The 18,592-nt window shown below is 45.1% G+C and overlaps 1 protein-coding gene and 1 long non-coding RNA gene across 4 annotated transcripts in view; one reads left to right on the top strand and one right to left on the bottom strand.

Annotated features, from left to right (window-relative positions):
• Positions 1 to 18,592, top strand: part of opcml (opioid binding protein/cell adhesion molecule-like) — a 400,369-nt gene that overhangs the window by 222,975 nt on the left and 158,802 nt on the right. The window lies entirely within an intron of this gene.
• Positions 3,112 to 4,195, bottom strand: LOC147249291 (uncharacterized). 2 transcript variants are annotated; one of them, XR_015109282.1, is made up of 3 exons: positions 3,982 to 4,195; positions 3,576 to 3,873; positions 3,112 to 3,431 (listed from the first exon to the last, which is right to left on the bottom strand). It is a non-coding gene; the product is annotated as an uncharacterized LOC147249291 (long non-coding RNA). The 2 variants fall into 2 exon arrangements; XR_015109281.1 differs by having other exon boundaries at positions 3,748 to 3,873.

Genomic DNA, 18,592 nt, shown 5'->3' with positions numbered 1-18,592 from the left:
CGGACGTGCTGCCTGCTGCAGTGACTCATGCCTCTTGAGGATCAAAGTGCTATTAGACAGGAGAGACAAGCATTATCTCACAAATGATCCCTTTCAGTCACATTTCACTTTTATTCCATCAATCATTTTAAATGACGTTTTCTTGAATTCATGTTGACTCTCAAGACTTGCTGACTGTAAATTAAAGGTTTTATCACTGCTGCTGTTGGGCAGTGATAAAAACATGAATCTCTACTCACTCCTGAGAGTGAGGACAGACTGTCTCCTGACGACGGCTGCATCAAAGCACAGAGGAGGTGAGAACAAAGAGCAGGAAGCTGGACCGAGCTGTAAAAGCTGCATTTTAAAAGTAAAAGCTGAAGACAAACACAGAGAAGAACACAATACCCCTGTGGTGTGCAGTGCAATTGAAATACAAACACACAGTAAATGGAAATATTCAGGTAAAGTAGGCTATCGCTGAAGTACTTTGTTACACTCATACTAGAATCTGACATTTCTACATTTACTTTGTACTTTTCTGTACTGCAGGTTTGTACTGAGAAGCAGCTGTTACAGTGACAGTGTGTCATTGTAGAGAAACTATCAGGAGCTGCTGTCACTCCTCCATCCAAGCAAAGCCTGCATAGCTGGGTAAACTCCTGAAGTAAATAAGAAGTCAATCATAGTCAGCTGATCAGCACACACACACACACACACACACACACACACACACACACACACACACACACACACACACACTGTGCTTCTCCCACCACGTTAGTGCTGTAGCCATCTGCAGGGGTTAGCCTCACCACATGTGGCTCACACACTGGGCTCGTCTCCAAACCATCCCACCAGCCGTAGTGACAACACGCCGTCGCACCACACACCGTCGTCCTCACTGAACCTCTGTAGCCCTGCAGCTTCTCAGACTGGGGACATCTGGGTTTGTGGTGAAGTGATTCTGTTTTAAGACTGGGTGATGAATTATAGTCAGTCAGGAACACTCTCATCATAGGTTCAGCCATTTATGGACAAACATGGAACATGGTTCCTGGGTTAGCCAAACAGCATGCTAAGCTAAAGGCCCAAAGCAGATTCCCACTATGGGTGCATGACAGTGGCCCAAATTACCACTGAGCCCTGTGACACAGAAGCAAGATGGAGGCAAAGCTTTGCAGGCAGCCGTGTGTGTGTGTGTGTGTGTGTGTGTGTGTGTGTGTGTGTGTGTGTGTGTGTGTGTGAGTGAGTGTGTGTAGCAGGGCTCAGTTCAGGAGGGAGCCATATTTAAATCGGCTGCCATGTTGACCGTATGAGTATTGGTGTGTAACTGATTCAGTCAGGTGATTAGCTGGCGTGTAACTTCCTGCATAACTCCAACCCCTAACCCTGTGATACACACGAAGGAACACATGAGGATGTGTTCCTTCGTAGCTTCGAGTACCTTCTGATGCACTCGGTGCAGCAGCGCTCCAACGTGGTTTAGTTGGTGCGGAGTTTGATTTATGGACCAGAACAAGACACAACAGAAAAGAGGGAAAAAAACGGGAAAAAAACTTCTCAAATTGCAAAATGTTTTTCAAACAACTTTTAGCTTTGGTTTCCACTTTTATTTATTTATTTATTTGTATTTTTCTTCCCACACAGCTCTTCATATATCTTCCGGTTGGCTGTTGCCGGTCACATGGTCACTTGCAGCAGCAGAGTGACTTTTCAAAATAAAAGTTTCTAATTTCACTATGTATTTAATCCTTTTAACTTATTTACCTTCAATGAAATCATATAACATGTTTATTTAATGGCTCTTTGTTCTTTTTATTGACTATTTGTGTGTTTGGGAGTATTCATTGCCTGTTTATACAATAACAGAATCCATTTATCGAGGCTACATTCACCTGGGGTACACTACGTTTCTAGGAATAATGCTGTCATTCTTTATTCATGAGATTGGCTACAAAGCTTTGTACCTGGGTTCATTTGGCATGGCTTCCATTGCATTTCTGCTGGCTTTGTGTGGCATCATGATTTGACACGATTGCTGCATCAGGTGGTTCCAGAGAGCTTCAAGCTTCTACACCTGCATTGTGAAAGCAATATGTGTTCATGTTAGACAGTAACTTAAGCGAGTGTTCCAGTACTTGAACAAGAGTATGTGTTGGAGTATAACTGGAGAACTATCTGCATCGTCCCCCACACCATCGTCTGGATGGATCTCAGCAGGGAGGCGTCAGAGCAGCAGATACTGTCATCTACAGTGCACGTCGATTGATGTAACTTTATTCCAGACTGCACGTTTTCATGTCTGGCTTTATGTCATCAGAGGATAGATACAGAATGTTGTTGAATTATTAACAGCATTTCACCATAAAACCAACAAGCCAATTGCAGGGAAGTTAACTGTAGCTGCACAAGACAGATGAGGCTGTCCAGTGTGAGAGCAGAGGAAAGAGCGGCACAAGCGCGCGCAGGCTCGACTTTGATCAGCGAGACATATTTTTTGATATCATGCAGGCTCATTTATAAGCCAGTCAAGTTTTCTTCTGGCTCTACTTTTGTATCTCAAGAGCTGCTTATTTCAGACAAATAAATATCTGTGTAGTGAAAGAAAAAGAGTCTTTCAGATTTTAAATGAGGATCGGGCTGACACAAGAGGAAGGCTTTCTCTCAGCTGCTGAATTGAAAACGTGTGAGAAAGAGGTCCAAATCTCATATTCATGTTAAATTGGCTGACTAGGAGAAGTAGACTGGACAAAGAAGAGATTTCCCCTCCTCTGGACAGATAATAACCTTAAACCATATGTAAGATAAATGTGGAGAAGAGAAGAGGAACACCCACTGTTGAAGTGATTACCCAGGATGGAAACAAAGGGTTTGTCTCCTCTATGAAATCGGATAAGAGGCACCCAGGCTGCATCTGGTTTCAGCAGCATCTTTAACAGTGAAAATGTTGGAATGATAGATGAGCGCTGCAGGCGGCGGTCGTGAAAGTGATAATGCTATGAAAAAGGCGATATAAAAACTGTGAGGCGAGCTATAATGTAGAGCGCTAAGGAACAACAAATACAGCAGACAGAATCAAGATATAGACTGAAACAATGAGATATGAGACCTCCTTTATTGATCCTATAAATGCAGAAAATATTTATGATGATGTTTCGAAATGCATTATGCAAAAGCTTTCCCTCTCTTTCCTCGCTCTGAAATGGGTTTGAGCTCCTCTAACGGCCAGTTCCTCCCAGCAGACCAGCGTTTCTTAAATGTAACATTGTCATCTGCATTTCAAACGGCATTGCTGAGGTGCTGAAAAGGACACGTTTCTTTTCTTCTAAACAAATCATCATCCACAAAAAACATCATGCCACGGCGTGCTGGAGAACGAGACCAGCTGCTTCACTTTCCTACACCTGCCTTTTCCCTCGGAGCTGTTTTGACTGGCAGGTGTTTGTGAGCTGTGGAGGAGAGAAACAAAATCACACACACCTCACAGGTCTGAGTCAAAATGTGAGATCCACTATGTTATGGCAAATCATCCCATTTCACAAAGCAGGCATTGTAATCATTTTCAGCACATGCATGTTTTCAGTTGTGCTCACCGCTGACAGGATGAGTGAAGGCAAGAGGTAGTAGGTTATCTCCATCCTACACTCCCCCAGCAAGTCAATCATCCACTTGTATGCTGTCACGCTGCACTGGCAGCTTCAACACAATCTATTGTGTGAAGACATTTGTGATGAAAAACAATACAGTTGTTAATACAGCACTTACAACGATTGTAGTGTGCCTGCAACAACTATCGAGGCAAGACCAACACACGACGAGGCCTCGCTCGCTCGCAGAGAGGCCTTCATCAAGAGCGCATAGCATGCACAGCAGGAAGCAAAGCACATCGACCTGTGGGGGCATCGTAAACAATAATGAACCGCCAATGCAGAAGCTAAGTAAGTAGAAACTTATTCACACATCCAGCAGTCACCTGGAGGGTATTTATCCAGCACTCACCCTCACTGATGGAAGGAAGCATCCAGCTGCTCGTGTTCACCGCTCTTTGTTTGTGCAGGGGAGCAGGTCATGATGCCGTGCGTTTGAAGCGCTCTGTAAGAAGGAAATATGAATGCAGTGCGTCACCAAACACTCCCCTATGTTGTGCATCATCAGGCGATCATTGTTGATTGCAGCACAGCAAGTTGTGTCTTATGAGACCATCCAAGCTGTGTTTATCCTGCTAGCATTAGCATGCAGAGACACCACTGTCTACTAATTAGAGTCCAACCTAGAGTCGCACCAGCGACTATCTCCTGATTGGATGGCAGAGGAGCAGTGAGAAGTCTGTCCTGATTGGTTAGAGGGTTTCCTATTTTCTAATGGTGGCTCTCGACAGGAGGGAACTCACTGGGTCTTGCTCCTCCCCAGGCTCTCCTCCTGGAGCCCAAATATCAAATAAAATCATCCAAATCAAATAAATGATGCTGTGTTAAGAAATATCTTATTCTTGTTTCTACACTCAGAGTTGTTTTGGATCAATATTTAATCTGACAACTGTATTTATAATGTGCAATTTTATTTTATATTTTCCCCTCAAAAGGATTTTATTCTCATCCTCCGGGTCAAAAACCATTTTAATTTGTATCTGTAATGTGAGCAGTTTGTTCATATATTATTCACAGCCTCGTTTACAAAACTTTTTTTCTAAAAATCTGAGGATTTCTTATTGTTGTTGACAGCATATTCTGATTCATGGAGTAATAAAAAGAAATGTGTCAACAACTTGATCACAACAGGATTTTTGTACCCAGTTTATTTCAGTGTTTTGATTTTTGTTTCAGTGATACACGTGAATATTAAGACACTAATTCCTTTATGTAACAAACAATTGAGACAAATGATTAATGAAGTTGTCTCAATGTAACAGTGAACAAACGGGGACAAATGACCCCGTTGACCCAGGTTTGTGCTCCCGTCAAGCACATCAGAGCTGAGCTGATGAATACACACGTCTCCTACAGGATCATTGCCTGAATGCGGTTTAAAGCTGGCGGGTTTTCCTGCCAGTGGCTCACCAGCAGCAGCTAGAACCCTGGATGCAGGAACAGCGACCCATCAACAATGACACACTGGTTGAGCTCCAGATTGGTGAGTCGGGAATCTGCTTGCTTCCAAGGTTCTGTCTCATAAAAAGGCTACAGCTGGTAGTTGGCTACCAACACACAGAGTGTGAAGCCTAAAAGTCACAATTCCAAAGGCAGAATTTGACAGAAGGGCAAGCTGAAATGGGGCGGATGCTGAGGGAAACCAGCCTGCCAACTGTCCCCAGCTAGGCTCCGTGGCACATGTACTTGTACGTGGATTTGATGAACACACATACTTTGAAAATAACCTCCGCTATAAAATGAACCTCAGGGTTGAGGCTTTGTCACCTCAAATGGGTAAATAATTTGTCAGATTGATTGAAGAACACATTTCCCATGATAGGTCTGAACTTCAGGCACCAGAAAGGAAAATGTTGTCATTCCACCGACCAGTTTAACTCCAGAGAGGCGGACCAGCACCACCGTGTGACAGTGAGCCAGTAGCAGGACAGTCAGGACTGGAGCTGACAGCCAAAGCCTTCAAACCTGGATCAATTCCGATTATCATTCATTTCTAATGTTTAAAGCTTTTAAATGATCAATAACGACGTAGGCCTCATTATTAAATGACTACAGTTGGAGCTCTGGTGTTCTTTAAAGTTCTTGTACGTCCCCTCACATCACTTTATGAGGAAAAACAGGATTTGCTGAATTTCTATGGCATCTCCTCCAGGACGTGAATCTAGAGGCCTCTCCTTTCACCTGCTTGCAGTGACTGGACCTGTTGGCCAGGTGGGGACGTTGACATTGGGTCCAAATTTCCTCAGGTGTTTGACACTAAACTTCCAGGTCATCTCCTCCCACCAGAGCCAACAAGCTGTCTCCTTCTGCCTCCCTGCTGTTCCGGTGGCTAATGCTCGAGCCTCTTTCACTCGGGCTGTGCTGGGAGGCCCCTTGAAACAAACCTGCCCGGCCCCTACAGTGACGAACCCGGGGGGACGTGCCCCTTCCTTCCCAGCTGTCAGCAGCTGTAGGAGGCTTGTCTTGGTCTTCTTCGAGGAGGAGGGCTTCTCCCCCTCCTTGATGAATTGGAGTGATGAGGGATGGTCTTGCATCCTGCGTCTCCTCTGCTCCGAGGTGTCAGCCACTGCTCTGAGGACCTTGTTGTGATGCCATCTGCGTGGTGCTGGGGTGCTTCTGTCTCTGCATAACCTGCAGAGTCAGTCCCCTCACGTTCCCCGCTGCGTAGGTCTGTTGGTGTTGGCAGGGGAAAAAAAACCTGCTCTTGTTAAAGTTCTGAATGCACGCCCCATTTAGAAGCACATATGCTATTTAAGAATAAAGGAATAATCAGTTGATGGTTCTAACTTTTTGTACTTTGTCCACCTCGTCTCTGCATTTGTTCTTGAAACCACTCGTCCTCTGTTCTCCATCAGCCATCAAAAGTGAAAGAAACGTTTTTTTGTATGTTTCCATTTATCATGAACCCTGGTGTTGTTCAATAAGAAACCCTGAGACACATCTGTAATGTAGATGTAGGTCCATTTCATCAGTGTTTCATCAAAGGAGACAAACAGCTGCCTCACACCAGGCAGAACCACAGACTCGGAACAAGCCACATTAGCTTTCCAGCTAACGTCCCCCTCTGATCTCACTACTAACTCATGAGCTTTAAGAACAAGCCACCGTGCAGACAGGGCAAAGACGCACTGCTCTGTTTGACGGGGTTCTGTAGATTTAGCTGCTGCTCAACAGGGGTCATGCATTTGCCTTCACATTTGAGATTCTAACCATAAAACACACATTCACAAACATTCACTGTGAGTTCTGATCCAAAACTTCCTTGCAAGGAGTTTCCTCTCCAAACCTTGGACGCTGCTGAGAGCAACTTTTACTAAGGAAGCGGGAGACGCCTTTAGCTTCAAAGACAGGAACCAGGAAGACCTTGTTGTTGTGGATGATGTCATGTTTCAGGAACAAGCTGCCTGCTATGATAGGCTGATAGGAGAGTGACGTCATTATCGAAGTATGTTAGAAAGAGGGTTATTTCTTAAGATAAACATGAAACTGTTATGAAGACACTGACAGGTCGACTAGCTTCCATGCTCAGCTGATGCTCTGCAGCCTGACGATCTGGACTCCAACTGCTGCCGCTAAGACGTGCGGCTCAGAGACACGAGATTTTTCCTTCCTGCACTACATGTGCAAGAGAGGCAGAACATCAGTAATGGAACATTTGGACCTTGAAAAACATCACAATTAAGGTGATACTGCTTTAAAAGCTCAGTACCACAAAATGCTTCTAAAATGTTGACAAGGTTATGAGGCAGACTGCCGGCAGCAGCCATGTTGGGATTCTCTGTGATTAAGCAGTCTTTTTTACTGCCTCCAACGTTTCACACATTTAGGAGCTGCTTTTAGCACTAAAACACTTTGTGAAATATTCTGAGTGGAGACAGTTAAGAGTCTTCAAATTAGGGCTGACATGGCCACCATTTAGTTTCTCTAGCTCCACAAGCTAGAAGCTACTTTTACCTGAGGGTGAGCGCTGGCCTAATACAGGTCTGGTGCAGGGTGTGAGGGTGATGTGAGGGTGATGTAGCCCCCTGCTGAGAGACGACCTGCCGGCTTCAACACGCATCTGTGGTCAAGCATCTGAAGGCCGACGTGTTAGCATCAGTGTTCCTGTTATACTGTGGTATTAGATCATTTTACCCTGTTGAGGAACATAGTATGGTTCCTCTCATGCTCTAAGTCTGGACCCTAGAGAAACAGAGTCCTTTCATTCTATCAGCTCTGTCCATGGCTGTGGTTGTCAGTGTGCCTGCGAGTGTCACCGCGGTCCAGGCAGATGCCATCGCTCTCACATCAGACTCCTCAGCTCGCCGTCTGCTGTCGTCCAGCATGCTCGTTTACTTTGTGTCTCTTTCCTAGTGTGTAACACACACCCCCTCGCAGCTGCTGCCAATCCAACACAGGAGGCCAGGTGAGGCACAAAGGGCTTATTTCTCTTATTTCCCTGACTTTTATCATCCCTGTAATACCAGAAATCCCTCAGCAATACAGTGAACAAATTAATTTTGACTGTAAAATGGAAAGAATGAATGTGATTTCAACGGCAGTCACTGACCTACTGCTTCCATCAACATATTTATACAGGCAGTAGAAGCAGTAGGTGATGGAAACAGGGGCATCTGAAATGTGTGTGTGTGCGCGCGCGTGTGTGTGCATACGTATGTGTGTGATTTGGGTACACTCTCTCTCTCTCAATAAGGGCAATAACGATGTGACCACGACTAATGATATTTGTTACCTGTTCTGTGCAATATTCCTGAGTGTAAAATTAGAAGTAGCATTGCTTATACCGCCACCTTCTGGCACAGGGAGAGAAATGCTGAATGATTTGATCATTGACAAACGCAGAAGTGCCAAATATGTTCTCATCTTTGGTGTTTAGAACATGTCGGAAAATACCGATTTTTAAATTTTGATCAGTGCCAGATGTGTCAGTGAACTGACAAACAGCTTAAATGCATTTTTAAGTATATCTGATGAACAGCCAAGTCATCTGACGACTGATGAAGGCTTCAGTGTGGCTCAATGACACTTTGAGCCTGGTATTGTGTAACATCCAGGGAGGAGGAAGCTGACTTGTACTAGATCTCTTCTGGCATGTGCAGTGAGGAGGCTGCAGAACAGCTTCAGCCAGCAGAAATCCAAGCGATAACAGAACTGTCCCAGGCTAACATGGAATGAGTGCAACAATCGAACGCCTTCAAAAGCAATGTCCTATTAAATTGAACTTCTGATCTGCCAGGGCTGCTGCTGCTGCTGCTGCTGACTGAAGGGCTACTTTTGGCACCTGCAAGTTTTCAGCCAACCCACAGATGCTTTTATGGGCTGTCAATTCCTTTTGATCCGCTGCTTCTGCCGAGCTTATCTGTCCCACAACACAAATTAAACATGCTTCCCACTTCCTGCTTGGTGCCAGTGCTCTGTACATCAGTGAACAAACCCACACAGCAATAACTCTCCTTGCAGGTATTGGACTGGTAAACAGAGGTGCCTGATCAAATATTCTCATGGACTACTGGAGAAGGAAGTGTTTATCTGACAGTGGGTTTAATTGTGGCCCCGGTATTGAGCTGATTAACACTTGAGATTTATGACTGGAGCATCTGTGTTTACAACTGGATGTTCAAGAGGAGGAAAGCTGCAGGTGGGTCCTCTCATGGACTGATTACACCTTAAACTACGCCTGATATTGTTTGCTTCATAATTAGTGGAATGTTAACTTCTCCAATCTTCCATTCCCTTGTCATTGTGCTGTATCCATCCTTAAATATCCGTATTTCCTTGTGCCATGACTTGAGTTCAACTCCAGCTGAGGCCTGAACAGCACGACATATTTGAACCCTGCCTTTGGAAACGGCTTCACGGGGGCTCAAACTACTCCCTTGAATGAGGTCAGCCAAACTTTGATACAACTACAGCAAGATTCTTAACAAGAGGTGGAAAAACTGAAAGTGTCTGTATGCAGCAGTTTAATTACCTCGACCAAGGTTATGTTCTCAGAGCAGTTTGTCTGTGAGCAGCATATGGAAAACTAACAGGCTGATTCCCTTGAAACCAGGTGGAAGGGTGGAGCCTGGCCAAGTAGAAGCCCGGCACACAGGACTGTTGGGTGTGTGCCGCCGCAGCGGTGTGAGCCGGAGACATTGTGTTTTGTGGTTGTCCGTCTAGCCGCGCATCCCATTGTTCATTAACACCAGCGCTCAGTAATACCAGCAGAGAATCTGGCTCCAGCATTGACTGGGTCTCAAGGATGAGCTTTTGGTGGTCAAAAGTCAAAGGGCAAGGCCATGGTGACCTGAGCGGAGAGTTCGGCTCTACAGCACGTCAGTGCAGGGAGTCCAGGCAGGAACATCGTGGACCCCAAGCCTTTGGCAACAGCAGTTTTCCGTGTTGTAGCATTTGTCACAGTTGCCTCATGATAATTCCCCCCTTCATCACCATGATGACCACCACCAACACACACACACACACACACACACACACACACACACACACACACACACACACACACACACACACACACACACACACACACACACATCAGTACATAAATGTTCTTTATTCATGCAACAGAAAACAAGCTGGTGGTATCTAAAAGGCTAATTTCTCGGAGACGGTTCTGCTATTGATTAGAGTATCAGTGGAGAGTGTTGAAGGCAGACCTCCATCACAGCTCCAAACAGAGAGGAAACAATGTTTTTCTGCAGCGTGGTCGTTCGCTGTCATTGTCATTGTGTTGTACGAGGACTGGATTGTCTTTGCTGTTGAATGAAAGGGCTGGTGACAATCTATATTTCTCATATTGTCAACAGAACCCATGAAAAGATTAAACTTAACAATGAATTGCTCACTAACAAGCTATGTGTTTGTGTGTGTGTGTGTGTGTGTGTGTGTGTGTATCAAAGCTTGATGTACTTTATACCTCGGTAACATCGAGGGCCATTGTTTGCTGAAAACTGTTAAAAACACATCAGTGCATCAGTCTTGTGACAAACCCTGTCAGCGACTCTGTGACTCAGCACAAACACAAACAACACCAAGCACATCTGAATCCGTCTGACGGTTTTCATCATGTGCTCTGAAGGAGCTGACAATTTTTCATCTAGAATGTATTGTGGACGGATCCAAAGACACTTTCTGTAGTCCTGTGATGAGCTGCATTCTCGCAAAACAGTGCTATACTCATGATAATTGCCAGGGCTCGCCAAGTAAACTTTGATTTTTATGGTAAATACCTTCAGGCAGAGACGGAACAGCCCATTAGTCAACTCAGTCCAGTCCTGTCCAATTCAAGAAATTGATCCTCATTTTCCGGAAAATCTAAACATTGCAGCTGACATATATTCAGACGATGGCTGTGATTATAACGCTGAGGAGGGTGTCAGAGCTTGTCAGAATTTCAAAAACGCACTTCACTCCAGAGAGGTTTCTGGCTTGTCCAGCTGTCCGTCCCATTATTGGTAGTGGAGTATTTCTGCAGCACCATGAGGGAATTTCTTCAAATTTTGCTCAAACGGCCACTGGGACTGAAAGCTGAAACAAGTGTGGTGGTCAAAGGTCAAGGTCACTGTGCTGTCCTGGGTGGGGGTGCGTGATGTCAGAGGAAGGTGTGGTTGACAGATGTCCCTCCTCGCTTCATCACACCTGTACACTCAGCAGGAGGAGTGCTCTGTTCAATTACACCCAGTAATTTCCAAATCTAGATTTAGATCCTGATTCTGTTTTAGATACTATTATTATGATTATTATTAGAGTAGTAGTAGTAGTAGTAGTAGTAGTAGTAGTATTATAACACTGCTTTGACACATTATAGATTAGACGACTGAATGAATTGTGGAAACATTTAACTTTTTTGTTGATTGTCTACTTGTGGTTAATATATGATTGAGTAATGATTTGTTCTTAAAATCAAGTCAGTTCATTCAGTCATTATATTGATCATCTATCCAAGCATTAATTAAATAAAAGCTGCACCTGAACCATCAGAAAGCAGGTAACGGCGGCCCCGGCTGTCACGCCACGGACGGGCCAGCGCTCATCCTATAAGAGAGTAATTCCTGGGATAGTAGCCCGGCTCAGGTCATGATCCGAGGCGGCTCAGTCAGTGGGGTCAACCAGCGGACAAGAGAGTGAAGCCAGAGTTCAGACAACAGACCAGTGGATTTACAGGAGTGCATCAGTCTCCACTACTTCACCGCTCTGGGCTTGATTTAGGACGGGAAAAACGCACACGCATTAGTGAGCTCAGAGGACGGATAAAATAAAGTGGATGAAAATGTGTTTATCGCTGAGTGCACAGGCGGCCATGTTACTGTGATGCTGATGCTCTCTAACAAGGTTTTGGGAACGCTCCACCTCATGACAGGATTCATTGCTGAGAAAGATTCCAGAGAAAAACAAAAACACATCAGTCCCCGTGTTTTCCACAAACATGTGAGTACGTGCATGACATGGTAGCACTTGTTGCAACATAACGTATGAAGAACATGTGACAGTTCATGTTGTTACATTCAGTCTTAGCCAAAGTCATGTGTACTGTAATAACTGTGTTATTATCGCAGAGAAAAGTAAATTCAATCAATGTGAGTTCTGCAGTAAGAAAAGCATTTTGTCTTGTTGTTTATTGGGAGGATATTTTATCATGTGGATCTCAAATGAAGGAGAACTGCATAAAAAACAGCTTTGAGGTCCACATAATTACTGTTTGCATGTGGTGTGCAGTATTATGATCCAAGGTCAGTTCACTTGGAGGTATACGTGTATATATATTTATCCCTCCATCTTCTCCCTCTTCCCCTGTTCAGGGTGGTGGGGGTGGAGCCTATCCCAGCAGCCTTCACCCTGGACAGGTCACCAGTCCATGGCAGGGCCAACACATAGAGACAGACAACCATTGGCTCTCCCAGCCACGCCTACGGTCAATTTAGAGTCTGGATTAACCTGGTCCCTCTTGATGTCTTTGGACTGTGGAGGAAGCTGGAGTACCAGAGAGAACCCAGCAGGAACAGGGAGAACATGGAGACTCACCCAGAAAGACCCTGTGCTATTCCAACCTTTCAAACTGTGTCAGAGGTCTTTTGGAAGATCTGTCCCTGCAGCGGTGTATGAGGGCTAAACCTGAGCTCTGTCACATGTGGCCACAGCTGGCTCCTGAACCAACTCTACAGGTCAGGCCTGGTTTTACTGGCCTGTGACTTTGATTGCAGGGTGCATCCTCTGTCTCTCTATGACACCCCCACTTGGATGCTCTGGCTCTGGGTGAATGTCTCACATCATATCCAGGGAAATCATTGGCACAGTAACTTCCCTCATGGTGGAGATTCCAAAAATAAAGAGGCAGTATTAGGTAATACAGAGTATGTTATACTGCTGGTACCTGCATCTATGGCATGATTATCATGTTGTAACGTTTGAAAATGTAGGAATGATGTCATGATATCTGCATCTATCACACAGCAGCAAATCACTCTTGAATCAGACGAGACACAAAAACTGTCTGCAGTTGCGAGTGTTTGTTTTCCTACAAGTGACATCCCAGTTTACTCTCACCTTGATGGCACAACTGCCCTGCAACGCATGAGCGGAGCACATTTAAAGGAAACAGGCTGCTTAATATTGCAACAGATCACTTTGGTCTGATGTTGCTGGCTGCCTGGTAATGGAAAACAAAGCCTCACTAGGATTTGGCTGCTCTGGCCTGTGAAGTAAGGAATCACAATGTTTGCTGATATTCAGTGTTCTGAGAACAACAGAGATCCATTTAGCATCTTACAGCTATCATTTCATCTTGTCTTTGCTCCCATCAGTCTTTAACCACAGGCCCTCTTTGTGAAGCGTATCAGTACAATATCTAGCAGGATTAGAGTTCTCCTCGATTGCGAAGACACCCTTAATGAATTGATCTTCACCTTCACCCTCTTGGCACAAGTGAAGTCTTCCCTTGCAAACGCGTTAATACGTTTTGAATCGGTTGAGACTCATCACTGACTGTTACTGACCACCGCAGCAGGGGACCCTGCAGCGTTATGCCTCTGTGCTGCTCTTTGCAAGACTAGAAATTTAAATATTTATTGCAGAATAACATAGTAAAATATCTATTTCAGAATACCTAATTTTGTTTTCTAAATCTTCTTCACTGTCTTTACAAAGTGTAGAAAGAATGTCGTACAGAAGCTGCACCACCGCAGTGGAACGGTTCTCTCGTCTGGGTATTTTCCTGCATCGCGTCTTGCAACTTCGCATGTTTAAAAAGTGCAGCAGGCTTTATTATCTCTGAAATCACCTTAGGAAAGTAGAATACAGCTCCTGCGGTGACGTGCCTCCTCGCTGTGTGCATGCGTACTGTAACTATGTCAAGTCAACAAATGGCAGAAAAGTACAGATGCAAGCTGAGCTGATTCATACTGATTCCTGTGTTTTATCGTTTTAGTTTTCCCCATTATGTCCTGCTTGATTCCAAGAATATATTTATTTGACGACAGGCTGTGACATTTGAGAGAGATATTTGCTTGTGTTGCATGTTTGATGTTTCATGTGTTTTGCCTGTAGATTTCTGGCTGGAGTGCTTCTCTCTCAGCCTGTGGATTAAGTTTTTAGAAAGTGTCACGTCAGAGCAGACAAAAGCATTCAGGCAATCAAGAAAACTCAAATCAAAGCTGTTGTGAGGATCATCTAAAGATGTCCTCCTGCCACTCTTTATATATCCATTTGCAGAGCTCACAAAAAACCCCAAACAAGCAGCGGTGATGCTGCCGCCGGCGGGTCCCTGTCCTGTTCCCTCCACGCTTTCTCGCTGTCCGTTTTCTCTCTGTTGCAGTTATATAGATAAGAAATTTATGCAAAGCAATAGTGAGCACATTCTTCTGGCAGGAAATCAGGAGGACTGGTTCTGCTCTTTTCCTCGTGTGCAACTCGCTAGCCAGCCATCTAACACAGCTAACAGCAATGTCTGCATGTTTGTGTGTTAACCAGGCTTTATTGGTGGCTAATTCATTCATCATCATTGAGCCAATATCTTCAACAGGCAGCAGCACTACTCAGCTGACAGCGTTTGTTTTGAAGACATTTTTTGTCTGTTGCTGGCTGGTTTGCTTGTATACTGCAGCCTGTTCATGATGCGTTTGAAGACACCTCAGAAAAACGTGTTACATGTTAAAAACAGTTGTAACAGCTATTAAAAAAAGTGGGGACGTGTCCCAGGTGTCCCCCGCATCCACTGTGTGCTGGCTACCAGCCTCTAACCACCAATTAGCTCCAGCTGACTCATGTGTAACCGGTTCTGGAGCCACCTAAAGAATGTGTCTGGCTTTCTACTTTTCTTATTGTCTGTCAAACATGTTGGGCGTGTTTCCACCCTGAGGTGACCTGGTCCATGGGCTCCTTGTCTCTTGCTTCAGGGCCCGTTGGGGCTGTGGCCCAAGCTACAGTAGGAGCCAAGAGGAGGCCCATGGTCACAGAAAAGGCCTTGCTGTGTGACATCATCACCTGCAAAAACAACAAAGACATGGATATTTTCCCATTAGCGCCCAGGACTCCCTGTTCTCAGGCTCTAAAAGTAGTGCCAGGGTCATGAGAAAGTCTTCGTTCATGCTGCGATGCTGCATTGTATTGATCGTGGATTTGGCCAGTTAATTGGCGTAGTATGGTGGCTTTAGCCACAGCTGTGAGTAATGACTGTCCTCTGCGTTGTTCCAGCGTTAGTTACAGAGCCAAACCTGTGATGCTAAAGATGGATTGTGTACTGTGACTCTGGCTCTGTGGGGATGAGTGGTGTTCACAGGACTCACAGGACAGGAGGATAATGTTTATGGAATTTCATTTAAAGTGCTTGTCTGTATCGATTGGACTAAAGTGGCGGAGCAGCAGCCTGATTCATGGGCTGACCGATCAGCTGGCCGATGTGAACAGAAAAATAAATAATGCGGTTAGTTTGTCCATCTGACTGGAGTTCTTCCATCGAAATAATGGGTCAGAACCAAGCTGCAGACTTTGATACGGTAACCCAGGGAATCCTGACCGCCACTTTGAAAACCCTCTCAGTAGAGGACAGTTCTTTGGGAATGTGAGGGCCCTGTACTCAAAATGGGGTCAAACTGAGTTTTGTATCCGTCATAATTTATGCCCTTTTTCCTATGAAAATCAACACAATAGTGGATTATTCCTGCCTGCAGTGCATCAAACCAATAACTGCTCGGCCTTTCACATGATCTTGATCAGACAGGTGGGTGCAGACTTGCTCTGGATGGTACCGGGTCCAGTCTGGAGTGTACGGCACGTTTTCGGATCGTACTCTGAGCTGGAGGCTGGAGGACAAGTAGAAACTAGATGAATATTGAAGAAATGGTTACCACCAGCTGACTCCCCAATACCAGAATCAGCTTCATCACTGGGGTTCTGCTTCTGTATCACAACCCTTTGATGCTACACAACAGAGCTGAATCAATATCGTGTTCATTCCCATAACTCACAAAGGCTACACACAGCGATAGCCTGGTGACATGTGCAGAGTGACCCCGCCTCTGACCAGGGGAAGGCCCCCCCGACCCTGAAACTGTTTAAGTGGTTGACGATGGATGGCTGGAAGGATTGAAGGATGATGGAAGGAGCTGTGAGCTACGTAGAAGTGATCAGGACAGCTGAGTGAGCGCTGAACCAAGAGACTAGAATTTTTCACTTTCTGATCATTTTTTTGGACTACTTTTAAGGTAAAGATGAGGACTGGGGACACTGGGAGCATTCATCAAGCTACAATGTTCTGAAGACGGACTGAAGACTGGACTTCACATATTCTCACACTGTTCCCCTTGTTTAAGTGTTGCCGTTGCACCTGGTGAAAAACAAGGATTCATCACTGAGGTTGATGGTAAAATACACCAGAGAAAAGCAGCCGCCCTCCTGCGCAGCTGATTCATTTATGTCTGTCGTATTCATGTTTGTTGTTCTTCAGTCCGGGGCCCACTGTGGACGGGCTGGGCCTGCGATCTTGCATTGCACGGCTTTGTATCCTGTTGGTCTGCTCCACCTCCTGGTGTGCACCTCCAGGTGTCTTTGCAACGTCAGTGGTATCTTGCAGCCGATGAGGAGTGTCGAACACCAGCAAATACCAAAACAGACTGGCATCAGCAAGGGAATGAGACAAACCTGCTTGATCATTTGGACCGGTACCGCGTCCAGTCAGGATGTCAAAGCCCCGTCAGGGAAGTTTGGCCTGGATGTGAACACTAGCTGACGCTGACTGTGACTGCTGCTCTCCCTGGTCACTGATCGTGTTTGTAGTTGTAGTTGCTGCACCAAGGAATTGTGGGACGGCACTGTACCACTACCTATCCTTGCAGGGAGGATGGTCCTGTGTATCCGATGCTTAAGGGGCTAAGATGGGAAGCACTGAAGCTTCTTCCCCTCGTGTTTTATGGAATTCAAATGGTTCTCGTCATGGTGGCCACAGGGATACTTGCAGGTTTTCACAAGGCAAATCAGATGAATCAAACACGTCCAGGGGCCCAAAGCCAGGACAGATAAATCATCAAGCACCAGGATCTGGCAAGGTGGAGCTGGAGGAGCTGAGAGTTGGAGGGGGCCTGACAGCAGCTGGATCCATTCAGGTGCTCATGTCAGCACAGTTATAATTAAATATAAATCATGATCTTTGCCTCCTTCGCAGTGTAGCAGCACTGAATATCCACCTTTAGTTAGCGGGTTGTGTGTGATGACATCTGTCAGCTGTGGTATCACATGCTGAGGGTGAACAACTGCCTCAGTTCTTCTCTCTCCATGTTCCTAAAGCAGTCATGCGGCCATCATCTGCTGCTGCCAACAATATTTGTAAAGGCTGCACTGCCGTGGCCTTATTGATCTGTAAAGGACTGAATCAGCTCAACAGGAATTCCAGGTGACTGGGATGACAACTTGAATGAACGCTAACGGTCATCACTTGAACACACACTGCTGCTGGAGTGGAAGAGCTGCCATTTACAGTGGCTTATAGTCAGTGAAAGTCAAGTATTTAACAAGTGCAATATGGTGATGGGAGGAGGTGTGAATTAAATGAATAAAAAGATTCATTTAAGATTCAGTGTGTTTGGATATCAAGTTTGGGACATATGGTGCTGGTATGGTGAGTGGAGGCACATGGACTCAAAATGCAAAATCTCAGCAGCAGGCAGGAAAGGAAGAGATTTCCATTCAATAAAAGGCAGTATTTTCAAAACTCATAAAATCAGAAGACGAGCAGGCTAAACTGGCAAGGAAGAGAAGACAAAACAGAGACGAAAATCTGGGACAGACAGAGAGCATGGAAGACAGGAGGAAAGCGCGAGGGCAGGCGGGGGGCTGATTTTCTGACGAGACAGATGAGGACTGATAAACAAATGAGACACCAGACAGGTAATAAAACAAAGAGACACACAGGAACACACTGCACAAAACCTAGAGAGCAGATTAAGCTGGGATTTTCCAGTTATCCTTGGACTGTGTTTCATGAAAGCAGTGGCACATAGGTTACCATGGAGATTTACTCTGTTCAGCTAGCGTGCTCCGGAGCAGGTTTACAGCCAGGCTTGAATAATCCCAGTGCCTGATCTGCTCAGTCTGCAGGGACTGATGGGAAATCAATGTGTCTCACACTTATTCCGTGTTCTAGGATGGCATTGGCTTTTGTTTCATGAGCCTGCATTAAGATATGTTGAAGCAGCACTGGACTGTTGTTAAAGTTGCTACGGTGATTTCAGTGTCATCTTTGTCATTTTGGGTTGCGTGGCAGCACGATACTTCCAGTGTGTCGCCTCTTCAAGGCCGATGTTGGAGATGAAGACAGGAAGACATAGAATATGAATACTACTGCATATAAATACTACTGTACATCAGTACTACTGTATATAAAGACTACTGAATAAGAGGACTACTGTATATAAAGACTACTGCATATGAGGACTAGTGTATACAAATACTACTGTATATACTGCTCGCAGGTG

The sequence above is a fragment of the Aulostomus chinensis genome, chromosome 15 (assembly GCF_037954235.1).
Source record: "Aulostomus chinensis isolate RoL2024-O1b breed Wild chromosome 15, RoL_Achi_v1.0, whole genome shotgun sequence".
NCBI classification, from domain to species: Eukaryota; Metazoa; Chordata; class Actinopteri; order Syngnathiformes; family Aulostomidae; genus Aulostomus; species Aulostomus chinensis.
The sequence above is the reverse complement of the archived record's forward strand: the minus strand, read 5'-3'. Positions and strand labels throughout refer to the sequence as shown.